At 39.5% G+C, this 21,846-nt stretch overlaps 1 long non-coding RNA gene across 1 annotated transcript; it reads left to right on the top strand.

Moving 5' to 3' along the window:
- Nucleotides 1-17,744: 17,744 nt before the first annotated feature.
- On the top strand, nt 17,745-20,011 carry LOC135779488 (uncharacterized). Its single transcript, XR_010544803.2, has 6 exons — nt 17,745-18,376; nt 18,821-18,933; nt 19,037-19,102; nt 19,203-19,321; nt 19,419-19,515; nt 19,596-20,011. It is a non-coding gene; the product is annotated as an uncharacterized lncRNA (long non-coding RNA).
- The last annotated feature ends 1,835 nt before the right edge of the window (nt 20,012-21,846 follow it).

The raw sequence follows: 21,846 nt of genomic DNA, 5'->3' as shown, positions 1-21,846 counted from the left end.
TAGTTTTGTGGGAACGGGGTCTAATATACAGGACGATGATTTGGATGATGTGTCTAGTTTAGAGAGCTCATCTATTGTAGTAGGTTTAAATGAATCAAGATGTTCGTATGGTAGTCTAGTGTTAAGTGAACTAATGGGTAGAGTGGTGGCTGCTTGGGTTGCTACGATGTTTTCCCTAATAGCCGTAATTTTGTTAGAAAAGAAGTTCATGAAATCGTTACTATTGTGTTGAAGTTTACTATTGGTTTCTGTTTGTTCTTTGTTTCTAATCAGTTTCGCAACTGTGCTAAAGAGGAAACGAGGGTTATTATTAATCTCATTTATAAGCTTGCTGAGATAGGTAGATCTGGCGGTTTTAATAGCCTGTCTGTAGTGTTTAAGCCAGGTTTCTGTTAAACAGAGTGCATCTAAGTTTTGGTCATTAATTATTTCATTAACAATAGGTTCTTTATTGGTAAGCGATCTAATGTTAAGAAGGCCGAATTTTAACATTTGAGGTTCCTCTAATAATGTATTGTTTTCTAATTTCATGTTAATCAGATTTGTACGAGATGTGGCAAGCGGTGCTCTGTATTTGTTTGTTTGGGGAACAGATACAGTTGAAATGTGCTGGGATATAAGTGATCTTGACATATCATGGCAGCTAACAGACGGACGGTTAAGCCGATCCGTCTGCTTCCTAACCTGGGCCCAGGATAGTCAGACTATATCAGAATTAAGACTATTAATCAGATTTCTAGTGAGTATAGCACTTCCTTCCGATGTCGGATGAAGGCCATCTCGGGTTAGGAGGAATGGTCTCCCCCAGAAATGCTTCCAATTGTCTATAAACCCTACATTATGCTGAGGGCACCACTTTGACATCCAGCCATTGAGAGACACTAATCTACTATGTGTTTCATCTCCCCGGTAGGCGGGGAGGGGACCAGAGCATATTATATTGTCTGACATTGTTTTTGCAATTTCACACATCTCCTTAATAGTATCTTTGGTAATTTCCGACTGGCGGAGCCTGGTGTCATTCGTGCCAGCGTGAATAACAATCTTAGAAAACTTCCGCTTAGCATTAGCCAGCACTTTAAGTTTGGATCTAATGTCAGACATTCTGGCTCCCGGTATACAGTTGACTACCCTGCTGAAAAAACCAGCATACCAGCAAGACCAGCATATGTTGTGTTTTGGTGCTGGTTTGCTAGTGAACACCAGCTAAACCAGCATCAAACCAGCACCAGCATTAGCACCAGCTAAACCAGCACCAAACCAGCATTAGCACCACCTAAACCAGCATTAGTACCAGCATCCCATGCTGGTCATACCAGCATATGTTGTGTTTTGGTGCTGGTATGCTGGGACCACCAGCTAATACAGTATTTGTAATATTTACATTAGCATTTGATGTCGGAACCGAGCCATTAGTCTTTTCGCTCGATACAGTATTTACAACAGTAACATTAGCGGTTTTGCTATCCTCAACTAGCGTTCGGATGCACGATTCTAGTTCAGCAACCTTCTCAGTCAACCTTACTACTTCAATACACTTAGTGCATGTATACCCCTCTATGCTAACGGCAGAAGCTAAACTATACATGTGGCAAGTAGTACATGTTACAATAACAAGCGGAGTCTTACTGCTTTCATGCTGGGCGATGGCGTCTTCATTTACCTGAACGCGGTCTGCGGAGCTGCATTGCGTGGGGTGCTCGCTTATTGCACGCCTGGGTCGCCTGCGAACGTCTGGGGCCAGGGTGATGTGAGGCACGCTGAATCTGCGAAGGCCGGGCAGCGGCTCCTCCACAGCTTCTGGATCGCTTTCATGCTGGGCGATGGCGTCTCCATTCAGCTGTTCATGTGAAGCTGCATCGCGTAGGGTGCTCGCTTGTTGCACGCCTCGGTCGCTTGTGGACGTCTGGAGCCAGGGTGAAGTGGGCGCTGTACCTCGCATTGGATCTGCTAAAAGTATTCCTAGGATAAACTTATAAGTTATATTATATAAGTAGGAATAAGATAGTAAGAAAAAAGGATTTAGGTGATGAACTCGACGGAACTCCGATGCACGATCTTCCGTCCACTTTAACACTCTCGTCGATGAATCACTCTAAACTCTGTCTGCTCTGCTCTCATCTGGCATCATCTGGAGTCATCCAACTGCTCACACGTGCAGTTTGATAGGAAAGTTTCACTAGGCTATTTATGAAGGGGTGGGGGGCATTCAAGTAGATGTAGTAATAATAACGTAAAAATCTTTATAGTTATAGACAGAGCATACAATATATGATAGAAAATTAATATGATTTAATAAGCCTTTTTGGTAATTGTCAGGGGCCCCATAATTCCATGGGGCACTGCTTACCATGCTTATTGGTTAAGTCCGCCCCTGAAAAGAACAGAGGTCTTGTTATCAAATATAGGCAGACATTCCACACTGTTTAAAAACACCATAGTTCCTTGACCTTTATTAGAACAGCATGTGGCTATAATGTTTGGCACTCTGACTCGTGTCAACACAGGTCAACACAATAGGCGTCACTATATGCCACAACTGTGACCATGTAAGTCTACTTCCTTTTCAAAGAAGGCAGAACTCAGCTTAGTCTCTCTCCACATGTAAAACTGTAATTGCTTTTGAAGAGGCCTAGTCATGGGTGAGCGTTGGCAGGGGGAAACCAATGTTTGTCCATGTTTGTCATACTTGAAAAATATGAAATATGTGAATATTAAATCATATAATAAATTGTCGGGGGGGGGGGGTAGTGTTAATTAAGTGTAAATAACTTTCTTACAGTAAAACATATCTCAAAGTGATGCATATCTGCAGAAAGTAGAGAGTCTAAGCTTTCAAACAGTATCTCATATGTGGTACTGGGTCCATGACAGACCATTAAAAATTAAAGGAATATTTTATATTAAGTCAAAATAACATAATTCTGGACCCGGTACAGGGTCCACAGAGTCAAACAAGTTAATAAAAAATACAAATCTGTGTTTATTACATGATAAAATGTGTATTTTTATTAATTTGACTAAGGACAACTCCGCATACAGTATGTTTATTTATAACCCAGAAACAACCCTACATTTTAGAGTGTGCTGTTCATTAATAAACTTACATATGATTGGTTTATTTCTTTCTGGGTCGTTCCATGCCAGTTACATTTTGGCATGTACATTTTGGCAACGCCATGTGCAGCCTCCAGAAAGCTTACGATACCTGTCCATAAAATAGGTTTTAAGTCAACTGTCCCATTACTTTTGACCTCTTTAAAAAGGGGGAGCTACATATTAAACAGCTGTAATTCCTAAATCCTTCAGCCAATTTGGATTTGAATACCCTCAAAATAAAGCTGAGAGTGTGCACTATCAGCCAATATTCATACTATGACTGTAACTGGAATACATTTTGGTAAACAGCTAAAATAACACAAAATGTGCCTCTGTCCCAATATTTATGGAGCTGACTGTACATGCCAAAATGTAACTGGCATGGAACGACCCAGAAAGAAATAAACCAATCATATGTAAGTTTATTAATGAACAGCACACTAAAATGTAGGGTTGTTTCTGGGTTATAAATAAACATACTGTATGCGGAGTTGTCCTTAGTCAAATTAATAAAAAGACACATTTTATCATGTAATAAACACAGATTTGTATTTTTTATTAAATTAGTTTGATTAAATATGTTTGATTTTTTTAGAACTATAATGTTCAAACATTTTAATTATAGTATATACTAGGCAAGTGCATCCCAATCCTGGTCCTCGAGGACCCAACCCCAGAGTTTTAGATGTCTCCTTATTTAAAACACCTGATTCAACTAATCAGCCTCCTTCCAAAATAGTTAAAGGAGTGGTGAATCAAATACTCATTTTTAACTTGATAATTTGTTATATAAGAGGTCATCATAGTTAAATGAACATCCTGCAAGTTTCAGAACTGGAAACGTCCATGCTACTGAAATATAACAGTTTTTGGCACCAAGCCAATATTACAGCGGAGTGTGGAATTTGGAGAAATATTACGTCAAAGTAGAATTGAAGCACCTCCCCGAATCCAAATACAACAACCACTTTTGTAGCCCCGCCCACAGTGTCTCAACAATCAGTAAACATGTCTTTAAAGATTGCCAAATGTAAACAAAATGACTTTTAAATAAATTTTTTCAGAGAGACTTTTATTTTGATGCGGTAATCTGTTATGATAGAGTAACCATGGAAACGGAGTCTTGGGTTGTATAAAAACTGCGTGGGAACAACACAGAAGCTGAATACTTTAATTTGGAGGCTCGGAACATAACATTAGGAATGCGTGGATAAAGGTTGTTTTTGAAGAAGTTCCAGCTTGCGTGGGGAGTGTTTGTTTACATTCTGTACTGTGGATTCATTTGTAAAGAAGCAACTCGATGCTGGATTTGCAGAGCGACTGATTAAAAGCACCACTAATATTGGATCTGACAAAAATGACACAGCAGTAACGTATACATAGTAAGTAAAACATTTTACTTTATTTAAGTTACTGGGTCATTCTATGAACATGGTGGCTTTTTGAACAGACAACTTTTTAAAAATGTAATTCTTTTTTTTATGCAAAAACTTATAGTCAGATAATAGTTAACCTCTTAACATTATAAATCAACTTAAATGACAGCTTAATGTATTTTTATATTTTTACTACATTACATTAAAAAAGCTTGTGCTGCTTTTTTGTCACTGGTGTTACCTATGTTTTAGATGACAATTCAGGCTTCCCAGAATGTAATTTGACCATTTAATTTGCATACATAATCAAAGACAGAAAAAGTGAATGTAATATTAAGAAATTGTCTTGATTAGTAATAATTTACTTTTAACAGGCATGCGTAAAGTTCTATTGTGTGACCTTTTTCTATTTCTACCATTGTGATTTTTGTTGTAACAGTAGAAATAATTGAGGTTGAGTGATCAAAATTGAATGATGATATCCTTAAAATGCTTACTAATAAATGCATCAACAGTTAGGTAAATACAAAAACCATATTCTATGAAACTGGGCAACTCTGATGCCAGAAAACCAATATGCCATGCGATAACACCAGTGACTGTAACACAAGTGACGCAAAGTGAAACCAATGACAAAAGGAAAGCAATATTATGTGTTTACAATATTAAGACAGTAATGAAATGCTAACAAGTCTTTATTAATATAATATTTGAGGCTTTTGTCACCGGGTGACTTCTATAGGGCGGAACTGAAAATGGCGAGGATTGGTTCCGCCCGAAGGTGGTTTCCGCCTGGATCAAATTTTAGAAACACCTATACTTCCTGGTTACTCGAGCAACACAATCGGGGCTTTATCAGCAACAGGTGTGAGGATTAAATGCAGCAGCTTGTGATTGGAGGATGTGTTGAAGAGGAGACACATAAATAGATCTGCAGAAACACAAGTGGAGCGCGGTTGACTTTGGGCAGATGCAGCTCCGCCTAGTGCGGTTGATTCGGGGAAAGCTCTTTTCCGCCAAGGGCGGACTAAAACACACACTCCTTCTGAAAAATCCGTAGGCGCCGATGATCCGGTGATCGCTTTTGAAGCGAGCGGAAAGAGTGCGGGCCGTAAGAGGCGAAAGGAAGGAGTTGTGCACGATTGTTAAAGGAACACGCAAAGGAGTGTGTTGTGGTAGCAGTGCTGCGCTATTGTTGGGTGTGCTGTCGAACCGTTCCAGTGTACAGAGTGAGGATCTGGGCGAGGTCGCGTTGATAGCGGCGGGAATCGATGTCTACTGGATAAAGAAGCAGAGAAGGATACAGAGCCAGGGGCTGAGTATAATATCCATTTGAAGATTTCTAAACGAAACGATCTAAGTACATCAGTGATGTGTTTGAGTGTTTATTGAGGAACGACTCACCGGAAGTGCTGTTGGAGAGGACTTTAGCAGTGGATTTAAATACGGGGTTAGGAGGATTTCGTCCGCCCTAAGAAGAGGGAAACAAAAGGGGAACATCATTAACCATTGTGAGCACTTGGTAGCTTGTACAGCATGTTATTGTGGAGATCGCTCTGTTCAACGTGTATTGTGAGCCTTCAGTCAATAGGTTAACGGCCCTACCACGGAGCAAAGTGGTGGGAGAGCCGGGAAATAACAACCCAGGGAGAAGTAAGGGGCCGCGCCAGCAACGTCCATCTTACTGGTTTCCACTTTACAACGCCAACCGGTCCCGGGAACAGTTCGAGGAAGACGAGGCTTTGACCTTATTTTTCACGTAGAGTGTGAGAAGTGCTGTGAGTGAGTCTGTGCCTTTGCTGTGAGTGTACACTTAAAATTAGTGCAGTGTGATGCTGTGTTTATGCTGTCAGTAGCCCCCTTCACTGAACTCGCCATGGGTAAACAAGAGGCTGTGGAAGTCGGTGAACCAACTCACATTATATGCTGTTTGTGACCCCTGTATTGAAGACTCAAGTGTAGCGCTCTTTTGATCATCCTTTGGACTTGGCCTGGCTCGGTGGAACGGTGGTGAAGGATACCAGTATACTAGACTGCTGCGAGTAAAGAAAACCAAAAAGTGCTTTGTGTATGAAGAACATTGTACTGTTGTAGAAAGGGTGGTGTAGATCAATCTCACCTGTTACGGAGCCTCTTCAAAGGTGCGCCCCTGTCCAGTTCTCTGTGGTCGAAGTGGAAGAGAGGAGAGGGCAGCGTTCGGCTCTGCGTGACAGTGTCCAAAAGTTACTATCAGTTGAAGGAACGATTCGAAGAGACGCAGCTGTCAAATCTTACTTACCTCTGCTTTATGCTATGAGCCGCCAGAGTGACCAGCCAAAGTCCCAGTGTCTGTAAACATAATCCTCTGTGTTACAGCTATAAGTCGGCAGAAGGGGAGAGCCCGAGTCCAGCACCTGTGAAATACTTACCTTGTATGCCGTCACGAGATACCTGGGTGAGAGTAAAAGTCCCAGTGTCTGTAAACGTAATCCTCTGTGTTACAGCTATAAGCCTGCAGAAGGAGAGAGCCCGAGTCCAGCACCTGTGAAATACTTACCTTGTAAGCCGTCACAAGTTACCTGGGTGAGAGCAAAAGTCCCAGTGTCTGTAAACGTAATCCTCTGTGTTACAGCTATAAGCCTGCAGAAGGAGAGAGCCCGAGTCCAGCATCTGTGAAATACTTACCTTGTATGCCGTCACGAGTTACCTGGGTGAGAGCAAAAGTCCCAGTGTCTGTAAACGTAATCCTCTGTGTTACAGCTATAAGCCTACAGAAGGAGAGAGCCCGAGTCCAGCACATGTGAAATACTTACCTTACATACCGCTACAAGTACCTGGGTGAGAGCCAAAGTCCCAGTGTCTGTAAAAGTGATTCTCTGTGTTACAGTTATAAGCCTGCAGAAGGAGAGAGTCCGAGTCCAGCATCTGTGAAGTACTTACCTTTTACGCCGGCACAAGTTATCTGGGTGAGTGTAAAAGTCCAGTGTCTGTAAAAGTAATCCCCTGTGTTACAGCTATAAGCCTGCAGAGGGAGAGAGTCCCGAGTCCAGCACCTGTGGAATTCAATTCAATTTTTCAATTCAATTTTATTTATATAGCGCTTTTCACAAAAGTCAATTGTTTCAAAGCAGCTTTACATAAATAGAAGCAGTGAAAAGCACAGAAAAACGACAGATAGCACAATGTAGCGATTCAGCGGGAGGAGGGGAATAAAGTTATTTGAAACACTATAAACCTCCGACTGTAATACTACGGGGATTCCCAAGGGAATCTCAGATTTTAGCTCAAAAGGGAATATTATGTATAACTAACTGTAATTAATTATACAAGTTTATCAGGTTTTACCTGGCGTAGCAGAATTAATAACAACAATTAATTAATATGTTCGTCCACCGAAGACATATATCCATATAATCGTATATTAACGTCTAAGAAATGTTAATTTCATGGCCTTTAAAATTAACCTTCTTACTGATATACAGTGCTACTCGCAGCGTGTAGCTGGATCAAAAGGCAGAAATAGTGACTTTAATTTCATGAGCATTGAACACAGAAACAATTCAATTGTGAAATACAAAACCGGTTTATTAAACTACGTTACACTACAAAAACACACAAGACTAACTATACATACAAACAACAAACAAGAAACATATATGAAAGAGAAAGAATGGAAAATTAAGAGAGAGAGAGAGAGAGAGAGTAAAAGAAGGGCAATATCACTATAGACTTAACTTCTGCACAAATCATCAGAACTCTAAGAATCACCTTAATTAAAAGGGGCAATAACTTTTACAGCGAATGAACAAGCGATACTTGCGTTTGGCTTTTGTGAGGCACGTGTGTACGTCCAGCTGTATGTGCGCGTATGCGAGGAAGAGAGTTCCTGAGTTTGTGGTCACGTGACGGAGTCCTGAGGTGTCCGTAGGAGTTGTTCCTTTTTGGGTTAATCCGTCGGTCTGGTTAATCTGTGGCGATTAATTTGTCCAGTTTGCCCAAGTTTGTCCAAGTGTCAGGGTGCCCGTGAAACTATCCGAGAGAGGGACAGGTCTCACAGCGAGCCCGGCTGGCTTTGATATCAGTTATGGTAAGATGATGCACATCATTGATCAGGAAAGGAAAAGGGGGTTATTAAGAGTGTAAACAAGGTATGGTTTGAAACACACATCAAATAGTAATCTCATGAATGTGAATTATGAGACATGCTAAGATGAACAAAGCATCCCTATAGTGTTACAAGAAAGTGGTTCATTACAGATACAAACATGCAATACAAGGATATATAATATATACAATTTAAACCAATTTATTTGGGTCTTAGCTGTGAGACAGACACATTTTTGTGTCATGGCTGCTTCGTCTCTGCTCACGGTTTGAAGTTTGCTTTGAGGTGTTAATTTGCTTAGACTGGCACAATAAAACAGCCAGAGAGTCGATAGGTCTGGAAATGTGTGTTATCAGGAGATTAGGATCTTCTGATGAAAGCGTCCGAGCAGACCTGGTGACAAAACTCATTCTAGGGTCACAGCATGAAACCGTTAACGACCCAGACTGAAGAGACCTCCAGTGGACGTCCAGCCAGATGTTACAACAACAAAATACATGATAGCATGAGCAGTTAAATTTGCTGCGGCTATGACTCAATATTATAAGTGCACGTATTACTAAAGCAACGTATAGAAGATGAAGCTAGGTAAAGCCCAAAAAGGCTGCCTCCCCGGGGTGAAAAACCCCCTAGGAGAAAAAAAAAACCCCGGGCTTTTATCCGAGGAAAAATAAGTCCTAGGAGGGAAAAACCCTTGGGAGAACGGATAAGGAGATTTAGCGGAGATTAAGCGGTTCTGCCGGTGATCGTTGGTCAGGCATCAGCTGGGCATAACGTTGAAGGACGGCCAGTAGATCAGAGGTGTGCCGACTTTCACATCTACCGGGACTGGGTCTGTTTGTCTCGTTGTCCTCGGGTCGAGGACGAGACAGGGAGAGAAAAACAAAATCGTATTAACGTAGCGGCCGTTCATATGTATTGAAGTGTCACACAGTGATGTGGTTTAACTCAGCTTAGTTCCAGACAGACTAACTATTGCGGCATAATTATATTATCCACAGTTGAGGATTTAGCAAATTGGGGGCCAATGCGAGGGTATATATGGTAAATAAGGGTCACCTTCCGATCTTTAAGAGAAAATTAAACCTGACGACCCGTTTGACTAAGGCCTAAATCCCCACTGTCGTCGTTAATGCAGGTTCAGTGGCAAACGGGTCTATATTGTATACCATTTACAGGACCAGGAAAAAACGCCAAAAACATCGCAACCCGACCATACGTGCTAACCCGTTTGACTAAGGCCGGAAGCCCCACTGTCGTCGTTAATGCAGGTTCAGTGGCAAACGGGTCTGTATGGCATACTATTCACAAGACACACGAAAGCGCGAAAAACGCAACCCGACCATACATACCAACCCGTTTGACTAAGGCTGGAGGCCCCACTGTCGTCGTTAATGCAGGTTCAGTGGCAAACGGGTCTGTATGGCATACTATTCATAAGACTAACGATAGCGCCAAAATCGCAACACGACCATACGTGCCAACCCGTTTGACTAAGGCTGGAGGCCCCACTGTCGTCTTTAATGCAGGTTCAGTGGCAAACGGGTATGTATGGCATACTATTCACAAGACACACGAAAGCGCGAAAAACGCAACCCAACCATACATACCAACCCGTTTGACTAAGGCAGGAGGCCCCACTGTCGTCGTCAATGCAGGTTCAGTGGCAAATGGGTCTGTATGGCATACTATTCACAAGACACACGAAAGCACCAAAATCGCAACCCAACCATACGTGCCAAACCGTTTGACTAAGGCCGGAAGCCCCACTGTCGTCGTTAATGCAGGTTCAGTGGCAAAAGGTGGCAAACTATTTAATGCAATTCATTTTAAGTGTTCATGCAGAAAAGGTTTTTATTTATTTATTTGGTTGGTCTGTGTTATGACCGTGAGTGCTTTGTTCCGTGAAAATAACTATTGCGAGTTAAGAACCTTTACTAGACAAATTATGCGAATGCTTTGTTGAAGAGAAAAGTTTTAAGTCTAGATTTAAAATGACCGACTGTGTCTGATTCTCGGACATCGGTTGGTAAATCATTCCAGAGCTTAGGGGCTAAGTAGGAAAAGGATCTTCCACTTTTAGACACTTTTGATAGTCTAGGGATAATCAATAGGCCAGAATTTTGCGACCGTAGTGTGCGTGATGGATTGTATTCTGATAGTAATTCTCTAAGATATGAGGGTGCTAAGCCATTTAAAGCTTTGTAGGTGATTAGTGATATTTTAAATTTGATGCGATATTTAACTGTTAGCCAGTGTAAAGATGCCAGAATTGGGCTTATGTGGTCATACTTCTTAGATCGAGTAAGTACCCTTGCAGAAGCGTTTTGAACTAGCTGAAGCTTGTTGACCTGATTTGAATGGCATCCCCCGAGTAGCGAGTTACAATAGTCTATTCTAGAGGTCATAAAAGCATGAATAAGCTTCTCTGCGCCAGATGTAGACAGCATATGGCGTATTTTTGAGATATTTCTAAGATGGAAGAATGCTGTGCGGCAGACGTTGTCGATATGACTACCAAAGGATAAGTTGCTGTCGAACATCACACCTAAGTTCCTAACCGTGGAAGATGGCATCACAGTACAGCCATCTATGTGCAATTTGTAATCTGACATATGTTTGTAGCGATTTGGTTCAATAATAAGTACCTCTGTCTTATTGGAGTTGAGCTTAAGAAAGTTATGTGCCAACCAGTCACTAACATCGCTAATGCAGTCTTTTAGCTTAGAAATCGTGTGTGTTTCGCTGGGATGCGAGGAGATGTAAAGCTGGGTATCATCCGCATAGCAGTGAAAACTTATGTTATGTTTCCTGATAATGTCTCCTAGGGGTAACATGTATAACGAGAACAGGATAGGACCTAAAACTGATCCCTGCGGTACACCGTATTTAACCAGGGAGTGATATGACTCTTCCTCATTTACATAAACAAAGTGATAGCGATTGGTTAGATATGACCTAAACCAGGCTAGTGCCTGACCACTGATACCAACATAGTTTTCTAGTCTATTGAGTAAGATTCTGTGATCTATTGTGTCAAAGGCTGCACTAAGGTCTAGTAATATAAGAATTGAGATTTCACCACGATCGGATGTTAATAGGAGGTCATTTGTAACTCTAAGCAACGCTGTCCCTGTGCTATGGTGGGGCCTGAATCCTGATTGGAACTTTTCATATGTACTATTATTTGTCAAGAATGTGCGTAACTGGCTTGCCACTACCTTTTCTAATATTTTCGAAAGAAAAGGGAGATTTGAGATTGGTCTAAAGTTATTAAGTTCTCCTTGGTCAAGCTGTGGTTTTTTAATCAGCGGTTTAATAACTGCTAGTTTGAAAGCTGTTGGAACGTATCCTATTTCTAGCGATGAGTTAAAGATATTTAGAATCGGGGTTGACACTACAGGGAATACTTCTTTAAGTAGTTTTGTGGGAACGGGGTCTAATATACAGGACGATGATTTGGATGATGTGACTAGTTTAGAGAGCTCATCTATTGTAGTAGGTTTAAATGAATCAAGATGTTCGTATGGTAGTCTAGTGTTAAGTGAACTAATGGGTAGAGTGGTGGCTGCCTGGGTAGCTACGATGTTTTCCCTAATAGCCGAAATTTTGTTAGAAAAGAAGTTCATGAAGTCGTTACTATTGTGTTGAAGTTTACTATTGGTTTCTGTTTGTTCTTTGTTTCTAGTCAGTTTCGCAACTGTGCTAAAGAGGAAACGAGGGTTATTATGATTCTCATTTATAAGCTTGCTAAGATATGTAGATCTGGCGGTTTTAATAGCCTGTCTGTAGTGTTTAACACTCTGTTTCCATGCTGCACGTCATACTTCTAACTTTGTGCTTCTATAATTTCTTTCCATTTTTCTAGCTGCCTTTTTAAGGGCTGCGGTGTGATGGTCATACCATGGAGCTGGCAGTTTTTCTTTGAATCTCTTTTTTCGAATGGGAGCAACTGCATCCAATGTGTTAGAACAGACATTGTTTAGGTTTTCTATTACAATATCTAGATCGTCACAGTTATCTGCTACATGTTTCATTTGGGACAGGTCTGGAAGAGTGCTAATAAAGCTATCTTTAGTGGTGGAAATTATTGTTCTGGCTAGTCGGTAGCATGTTGTGGATTGAGTGATCCTATCTAGAAGTACAGTGTATGACACAAGGTAATGGTCAGAAACTGCATCACTCTGAGGTGATATTTCGAACTCATTAATATTGAGTCCGAGTGACAGAATTAAGTCTAATGTGTGCTTACGAGTATGCGTGGGCCCTGTCACATTTTGTCTAATATTGAGAGAATTTAGAACATCTATAAACGCACGTCCTAATGCGTCTTTTGGGTTATCCACATGGACATTAAAATCACCAACAATAAGAGCTTTATCTACAGTGACTACAAGCTCAGATAGGAAATCTGCTATTTCTTTAAGGAAATCTGCATGGTGGCCCGGTGGTCTATAGATTGTCGCTAGGGCAAAAGAAAGCTGTTTGTGGTTACGATCAGTTATTTCCATATTTAACAACATTACTTCAAATGATTTAAATTTTAGCTCAGATTTTTGGTTTACTTTAAAAATTGTGTTGTATATTGTAGCTACACCACCCCCTCTCCCCTTTAATCGAGGTTCGTGTTTATAATAATAGTCTTGTGGGGTGGATTCATTTAAACTAATGTAGTCGTCTGCTTTAAGCCAGGTTTCTGTTAAACAGAGTACATCTAAGTTTTGGTCTGTAATTATTTCATTGACAATAGGTTCTTTATTGGTAAGCGATCTAATGTTAAGAAGGCCGAATTTTAACATTCGAGATTTATCTGTTAATGTTTTGTTTTCTAATTTTATATTAATCAGATTTGTACCTGATGTAACAAGCAGTGCCCTGTATTTATTTGTTCGGGGAACAGATACAGTTGAAATGTGCTGATATTTCGGTAAGATTGACTCGAAGTGCTGGGTTATAAGTGGTCTTGACATATCACGGCAGTTAACAGATGGACGGTTAAGCCGATCCGTCTGTTTCCTGACCTGGGCCCTGGATAGTCAGACTATATCAGAATTAAGACTATTGATCAGATTTCTAGTGAGTATAGCACTTCCTTCCGATGACGGATGAAGGCCATCTCGGGTTAGGAGGAATGGTCTTCCCCAGAAATGCTTCCAAGTGTCTATAAACCCTACATTATGCTGAGGGCACCACTTTGACATCCATCCATTGAGAGACACTAATCTACTATGTGTTTCATCTCCCCGGTAGGCGGGGAGGGGACCAGAACATATTACATTGTCTGACATTGTTTTTGCAATTTCACACATCTCCTTAATAGTATCTTTGGGGATTTCCGACTGTTGGAGCCTGGTGTCATTCGTGCCGGCGTGAGTAACAATCTTAGAAAACTTCCGCTTAGCATTAGCCAGCACTTTAAGTTTGGATCTAATGTCAGACGTTCTGGCTCCCGGTATACAGTCGACTATGGTGTTTGGTGCCTCAATGTTAGTGTTCCTGAGTATAGAATCTCCAATGACTAGGGCACTTTTAAAAGGTGTTTCAGCTGGTGTACTCCTTAGGGGATCGAATCTGTTAGAAATTGCTGTAACGTTATGGGTCTTAGAAGGACGCCTTATATGACTATGCCGCCTGACAGTCACCCAGTTTGACCGCCGACTTGACTCTGATGTCGGAACCGAGCCATGTGTATTTTGATAAACACTATGCGCGCTCGATACAGTATTTGTAATATTTACATTAGCATTTGATGTCGGAACCGAGCCATTAGTCTTTTCGCTCGATAGATTATTTGCAACAGTAACATTAGCGGTTTTGCTATCCTCAACTAGCGTTCGGATGCGCGATTCTAGTTCAGCAACCTTCTCAGTTAACCTTAATACTTCAATACACTTAGAGCATGTAAACTCCTCTATGCTAACAGCAGAAGCTAAACTATACATGTGGCAAGTAGTACATGTTACAATAACAAGCGGAGTCTTACCGCTTTCATGCTGGGCGATGGCGTCTTCATTTACCCGAACGCGGTCCCCGGAGCTGCATCGCGTGGGGTGTTCGGTTGTGACATGCCTCGGTCGCCTGCGAACGTCTGGGGCCAGGGTGATGTGGGGCTTGCTGAATCTGCGAAGGCCGGGCAGCGGTTCCTCCACAGCTTCCCGATCGCTTTCATGTCGTTCACGGTCCGTGAAGCTACATCGCGTGGAATGCTCGTTTGTTGCGCGCCTCGATCGCTTGTGGACGTCAGAAGGCAGGGTGAAGTGGGCGCTGTACCTCGTGTTGGATCTGCTAAGACCGGGAAACAACTCCTCCACAGCTTCCCGCTCAGGTGAGGACAGGTCAGAAAAGCATACATCAGATGAATCCGCCATTAGATCGGAAAATGCTAGCTTCAGCCTCCACCGTTTGTGGATGCTAGCGGGCTATATGCTAACACTGGGTGTTTATTAGTGATAAATAGTTTCACGTGGTAGTACTGCTCAATAGTTGTCACGGTAAATTATTCCTATGTAAAACTAATAAGTTATATTATATAAATAGGAATAAGATGGTAAAAAAAAAGGATTTTAGATGATGAACTCGACGGAGCTACGATGCACGATCTGTTCAGCGTTTGACATGACCTCAACTATTGGTTTACAAGTGTTTATACCAGGGCTATTCAATTGGTGGCCAACTTAACTTGTACACTGCTACGAGTACCTGGGTGAGAGAGAAAGTCTTGGTTACTGTCAAGTAACACTCTGTGTTTACAGTTGTGAGTCTGAGGACGAAGAGAGTGTGAGTCCAGTCGCCTGGGAGAATCTACCTGTCTCAACTCTAGGATAGAGCCAAAGAGCAGACTACTCTAATACAGGATAACCGCCATCTACGTCACCAAACCCAACAATTTATTGTACCTTTCTTTTAATCTGCCTCCAGGAGAAGAGGAGGGCGCCACGGGATCAACTAAACAAGGCATAGGAGCCTTGTCCCTCTTGTCTTCCCCTCGCCCTCATCGGTGCCTTGGACCCCCGGCACCTGGCCCCTCTCTTTTCCCCCTGGCACGGCCCATCTGGAGGGCAGAAAGAGAACCCTTTTTAACTTCCCCTTTTCCCTTTTTCCCAAACTATTTTAAGTAAATTAAATAAAGTTCATTTTAAATTATACTTACGCTTGGTTGTCTGGTCATTGGGTTGGCTTTGGGACCTCCTCGAGGTGGAAACTAGGAAGGGGCGTGGCTGGTTACATCTGTGTCCGCCCCGACCTGTGACACTTTTATTAAACCTTATGTTGATAAAAGGTTAGTGGTGTTACTGATTGTCACTGGTGGTATCGTCATGTCACTGGTGTTACCAGCAGCAACAGTTACACCAGTGACGATAACACCAGTGACAAATCTGCAGACACAATGGCATATCTAAGATTGCGGCCACAGTACCTCAAACCACACTTCTTAAATTGTAAATAAATCACTTAATCATGCAATTGAAAAATTATGTTAATAAAATTTACTTTCCCCTTACTATAAACTGTAGAACACCAGTGACACATCTTAAGTCCTCGCATGAAATTATCAAATTATTTATCAAATTGCTAAAAGATGAGGAGAGAGTGCACACTCACCTTGTGCTTTTCAAAACAGCCATGCCTACAATGAATGTTTGACCCAGGAAGAAGTTGGCAAGGATGTTGATTTTTTTCAAAGTGATGGTTTTTATAAATTGTAACACCAGTGACATGAAATTGAGGGACAGGTATTCCCAGGTCAAAAAGACGTAGTATTTAATGTATTAAAAATATACTTAAAATACAAATAGTATGTTTATAATACATTTGTATTTCCAACATACTTATTTGAAGTGTATTAAAAATACGTTAAATTGCATTTAAACATATTTTTTAAAAGTATACTAGAAGTACACTTGTAATAAATATATACTTAAGTACATTTTTAAGAAATATGCTAAACTTAAGAATATTTTAAATGTATTTATATTAAGTGTACTAGAAGTACATTGGTAATAAATATATACTTAATTACATTTTAAAGAAATATGCTAAACTTAAGAATATTTTTAATGTATTTGTATTACGTGTACTAGAAGTACATTGGTAATAAATATATGCTTTATTACATTTTTAAGAAATATGCTAAACTTAAGAATATTTTTAATGTATTTATATTAAGTTTACTAAAAGTATGCTGGTAATAAATATATGCATAATTACACTTTTAAGAAATATGCTAAACACAAATGTACTTCTAGTGAAGTTTTAGTATATTTGAATAAACATACTTTTTCAAAACATGATTCATTAATTGTAATAAGCTAACATTGAACTTTCCTCAAGCATTTCAACATTATATCATTCCGATTGCACAATAAACTATTTTTTCAAAGATTTGCTTAAAATCTTACATTTGCTAGTGTTTAATTTCAAACAACACACGTGACACACGTGACTAAACCTGATTGGTTGTTGTCATAGTAACACGTCACGGTGCTATTTGAAACTTGTTCAGTTTAGTTCAGTTGTTCACGGTGCATGCGGTTGCTTGCATTAAACGTATAAACTGTTAAATTAGATGGCGACTCTGCATTAAACGTATTTATTTAATTAATCGGCGATCATATTTCACCAGAGGACTAAGATAAAACAACTCGATTTAAAATATGAGCAGTTTTAGTGGATCTGACGTTGAGGGAAAAAGTATTTCGCTTTTTGTTTGGAGATGAACGAGACAACACGAGGGTAAGTGATGACAGATTTTCACATTTCTTTATTTAGTTAACTATTAAATAAGTAAAACATTACATTTAACCCAGCTTCTTTATGTAACGTTATGTCTGTGTTGCGTGTGGTAATTGCAACATCTTTATTTTCTGACTAACGTTAGGCATTTCTCTTAAGCATTTCAGAAATCATTAAAACCTTTCATTTTTTTTAGCACAGCGACATAAATATGACCAACCAGATCCCAAGTAGACAGGAACAAATGAAGATATAGCGCATAGAAAGACTTATTCTTGGTGGTAAGTTTGTTGTTGCTATTTGATTTCACGTTTAAGTTTTTCTAATGTTTCTCTTGCAACGCTAACGTTAGTTTAAAATGAATGTTTGAGCTGTCTTACCTGAAAATACCATGATATGACCATATGGTTATTATAACTCCAGTAATGTTCAATGGCTAATGTTTATACACTGTCAGAAATAGGGGTACAGTAGGGGTCCATTTCTGTCCCCCAAGGTACAATCAACACAAAAGTACCCCATAGGGCTCATTATTGGACCTCAAGGTACATGTTTGTACCTTTTTGAGGGTCAAAAAGGTACATATTTGTTCCCAAGCATTAAAAGGTACATATTTGTACCATTTCTTTTAAAGGATAAGGTACAATGTTAAGAGACAGCCTCTTGCCATTTTTTTTTTTATTTGTTGTTCTAGACAACTGCTGTAAATCTGGTCAGTAACGTAAATAACTATTGTGTCAATTTTTGTTTCCTTTAGTTGGACACATGGGTATTGAAGTAGTATTAGTTTTCTTCTGTTCATTGACAGTGTGTTTAATTTTAAATTTTAGTTTTAAATTTTAATGAAAAAAAAAGTTAATTTCACTTAATAAAAACTTTGATATGAATTCAAAAACTGCAATTGATTAACCATTATTTAAATATTTAATATTTAATAAATACTGAATAACTAAATCCCTCACACACACCGAAAAAAACCCCGCGCTTTTATTTTGACACGCGCCCATCCCCCCACATCTCACGGTCGAAGTCAGTTTCACAGAGCAGCGCAGGAGGACGACAGACACATAAAGAACATTAACAGGTAAGCACTGGAAACTCATTCATCATCTTTAAAACATTTTAAACTTTAAAAATGTGTTGTTTGTCGTGGCTCTTCATTTTAATACTGATTCGGTTACGGTTATTTGTGTAAAGTTGTATACGACGAGTCAACGCGATATTGACACAGCACTATTGCCTCAGACTCCTTAGACTCATTTTTATGAGCAGGTTAATGTGCATTAAGTATACCACAGTTCTGTAAGTGGAGAAATAATTCATATTTATGTGTGTTTTCTCACAGTTTAGTTTGAATCTCTCTCAGTCAGTCAGGGGGAGATTAACTGACAGACTGTATAACGTTACACGTCTTACCAAGAAACCTTTTAACGTTACCACATTTATTAATTAATTTATTATATTGTTTGATTACACCACAGTTCTGTAAGTGGAAAATTAATTTATATTTATGTGTGTTTTCTCACAGTTTAGCACAAATGTTTCCCGTGGAAGTTTGAATCTCTCTCAGTCAGGGGGGAGATTGACTGACTGACTGTTTACTCGCCACCAAACAGTAATTTACCCTGAAACCTTTTACAGGTAACGTTACCACATTTATTATTTTATTTATTATGTTAAGTGAGTACACCACAGTTCTGTAAGTGGAAAAATAATTCATATTTATGTGTGTTTTCTCTCTCAGTAAGGACTAACGTTAACTGACTGTCTGTCTGCTCTCAACCAAACAGTCATTCAGGACCTTGTAAAGGTAACTTTACCACATTTATTATGTATTTATTATGTTAAGTGAGTACACCACAGTTCTGTAAGTGGAAAATTAATTCATATTTATGTGTGTTTTCTCACAGTTTAGCGCAAACGTTTCCTGCGCAAGTTTGAATCTCTCAGTCAGGGGGGAGATTGACTGACTGACTGACTGACTGACTGTCTACTCGCCACCAGTCAGTTACACAGAAACCTTTTAAAGGTAATGTTACCACATTTATTTATTTATTATGTTGTTTGAGTAAACCACAGTTATGTAAGTGGAAAATTAATTCATATTTATGTGTGCTTTCTCACAGTTTAGCACAAACGTTTCCCGCGCAAGTTTGGATCTTTACCATTGAGGGTGGCTGACTGTTCTCTACCAACCATCATGCACACGCAAAAACTTTAAAGGTACCACATTTATTTATGTTGTGAGTATACCACAGTTCTGTCAGTGGAAAATGTATTCATATTTTTGTGTTTTCTCACAGATAAGTATGAACGTGCCCAGAGCAGTTTTCGATCTTTACCATTAAGGTGGCTGACTGACTATCCTCTACCACCCATCATTAACACAACAAAAACGAAAGAAATGTTACTCCATATGGACCTATTCATTTACTCATTATGCTGTGAGTACACCACAGTTTTATCAGGGAAAAAATGTATATTTGTGTGTTTCTCACTGCTTGGCAAGGACAGATGTGGCCCTGTTAAAAATGTTTAAATGTCGTTTGGTTTAAGGAACAGCACACTGATTTTGTTTTAAATATTCCTGTTTGGACAGTCTGTTAAAGTCATAAAGCAGGGGTGGGGAACCCTGGTCCTGGAGGGCCACTGTCCTGCAGAGTTTAGTTCCAACCCTAATTAAACACACCTGAAAAATCTAATTCAAGTCTTCAGGATTACTTGAAAATGAAATTCAGGTGTGTTTGATTAGGGTTGGAACTAAACTCTGCAGGACAGTGGCCCTCCAGGACCCAGGGTCCCCACTCCTGTCATAAAGGAATACATGATATATTTCATAAGTAAAGTGTAAATGTAATATTAGTTTTTAATGTTGTGAATTTGGACTGAACAGCACACTTCTGTTTTATATCTAAACCTTTTGTAAAATAAATGATTGTTCAATAAACTGTGTATTTTATCTTTTCTGTTATCATTTTTTTTACTAATGTTTAAAATGTACCTTTACGCTAAACGATTGGCTAAACCAACACAAATATATTGAGTCGTATGCAATTTTAATTTAAAGTTTACAGTACTTAGATTGAGATATATGTATAAGTTTTAAAACCATAATCAATGAGTGTACCCCGTCAAAGCCAATTTTGTACCCTTTTTGAAGGGTCCATATTTGTACTTTTAAATAAAGGTACAAAATTGTCACCAGAGGTACAAAACTGGTCTCTTAAGGTACAAATCACAAGGGTACAAATTTGTACCCTCTGCCAAGGGTACAAAAACTGTACCATTGAGGGTACAGCCCCAGTGACAAGCCATTGTACCCCTAAAGGTACATTTATGTCCTTTCTTTTCTGAGAGTGTATCAGTTCAATCTTCACAACCTTATTGTCTTTTTGTATATTTTTAAATGTATTTCTAATTACATATGGACACAAAAATGACATTGTAAGAAGGGATACTTTTATGAGAGATTGTAAACCTGCCGAGGCTGGGTTTGATTATATTATATTGTCTTAATATATTGTACTCGGGGTAAGTAAATCTTAAAACGAAAACAAATCATTATAATCATCATTTACCTGCCTGTTGTTTTTCAGATCAACTGCTATTGACATTTTTGAATCGGGGCAAATGTGGAGTGAAGAAAAACGTTTGCAACACACCCATTCCAGGTGGCTAATTTCTGTCCTTTTGAATTATTCTTGTAAAAAACGTTTTTTTATTGTAAAGCTGTAAGGGACTTGGCCTAGTCATCCTTGCATATACCATTTGGCAGGGCACCAGACTAACTTTTTTTACTAGGAGCACAGTGGCCCCCAACTGAAAATTTTAGGGGCGCAACCAGAAAATTTAGGGGCACACACGGTAAAACAACATGCTAACCAAATATTCACATGTCTACTAATTTAGACTGTATTACTAATAAATACTTTAATTATAGATTCAGAAAGTACAATGTGCTGTTTCAAATTAGTGTCATATCACAAAAAAAGGTCAAATTTGCTGGTCGCACATGTGCGACCGGATGTAAAATTCAGTGGCACACTCTCAAATTTAGGTGGCAAAATGCCACCATTTGATAGCAGTCTGGAGCCCTGTTTGGCATCATTTCTGATTTCCTTAAATCTCCTTAAACAGAGGTGAACCTTAAGTTTGCAAGACCACAATAGACAAACAATGGAAAATGATCTAGGTTCAAATAAAACACAATTATCAATGTAAAACATATCCTGTAATACACACAGGTTGCTTTATTTCATGAGCCTGTTCTAATCCTATTTTCATTCCCACTTGTAGAGTGCTCTGACAGATAAAACTGACACGCTTGATGAGGACACAGTCAAGCTTTAAAAGGTAAACTGAGAAGTTAACAAAACTTCCATACATGCATATCTATGCCAATTTATTTTAAACATGGATATCCAAATGTTCATTCATTATTGGTTAATTGGTATATTCTGTTTCCTTTTCACAGCCCGTGTGATAAAGCAGTCTTCAATTACTACGGTGTCTGAATTGCAATAAGTCACCCTCCACTTAAGGCCCGGGTATACT

The sequence above is a fragment of the Paramisgurnus dabryanus genome, chromosome 10 (assembly GCF_030506205.2).
Source record: "Paramisgurnus dabryanus chromosome 10, PD_genome_1.1, whole genome shotgun sequence".
Lineage (NCBI taxonomy): Eukaryota > Metazoa > Chordata > Actinopteri > Cypriniformes > Cobitidae > Paramisgurnus > Paramisgurnus dabryanus.
The sequence above is the reverse complement of the archived record's forward strand: the minus strand, read 5'-3'. Positions and strand labels throughout refer to the sequence as shown.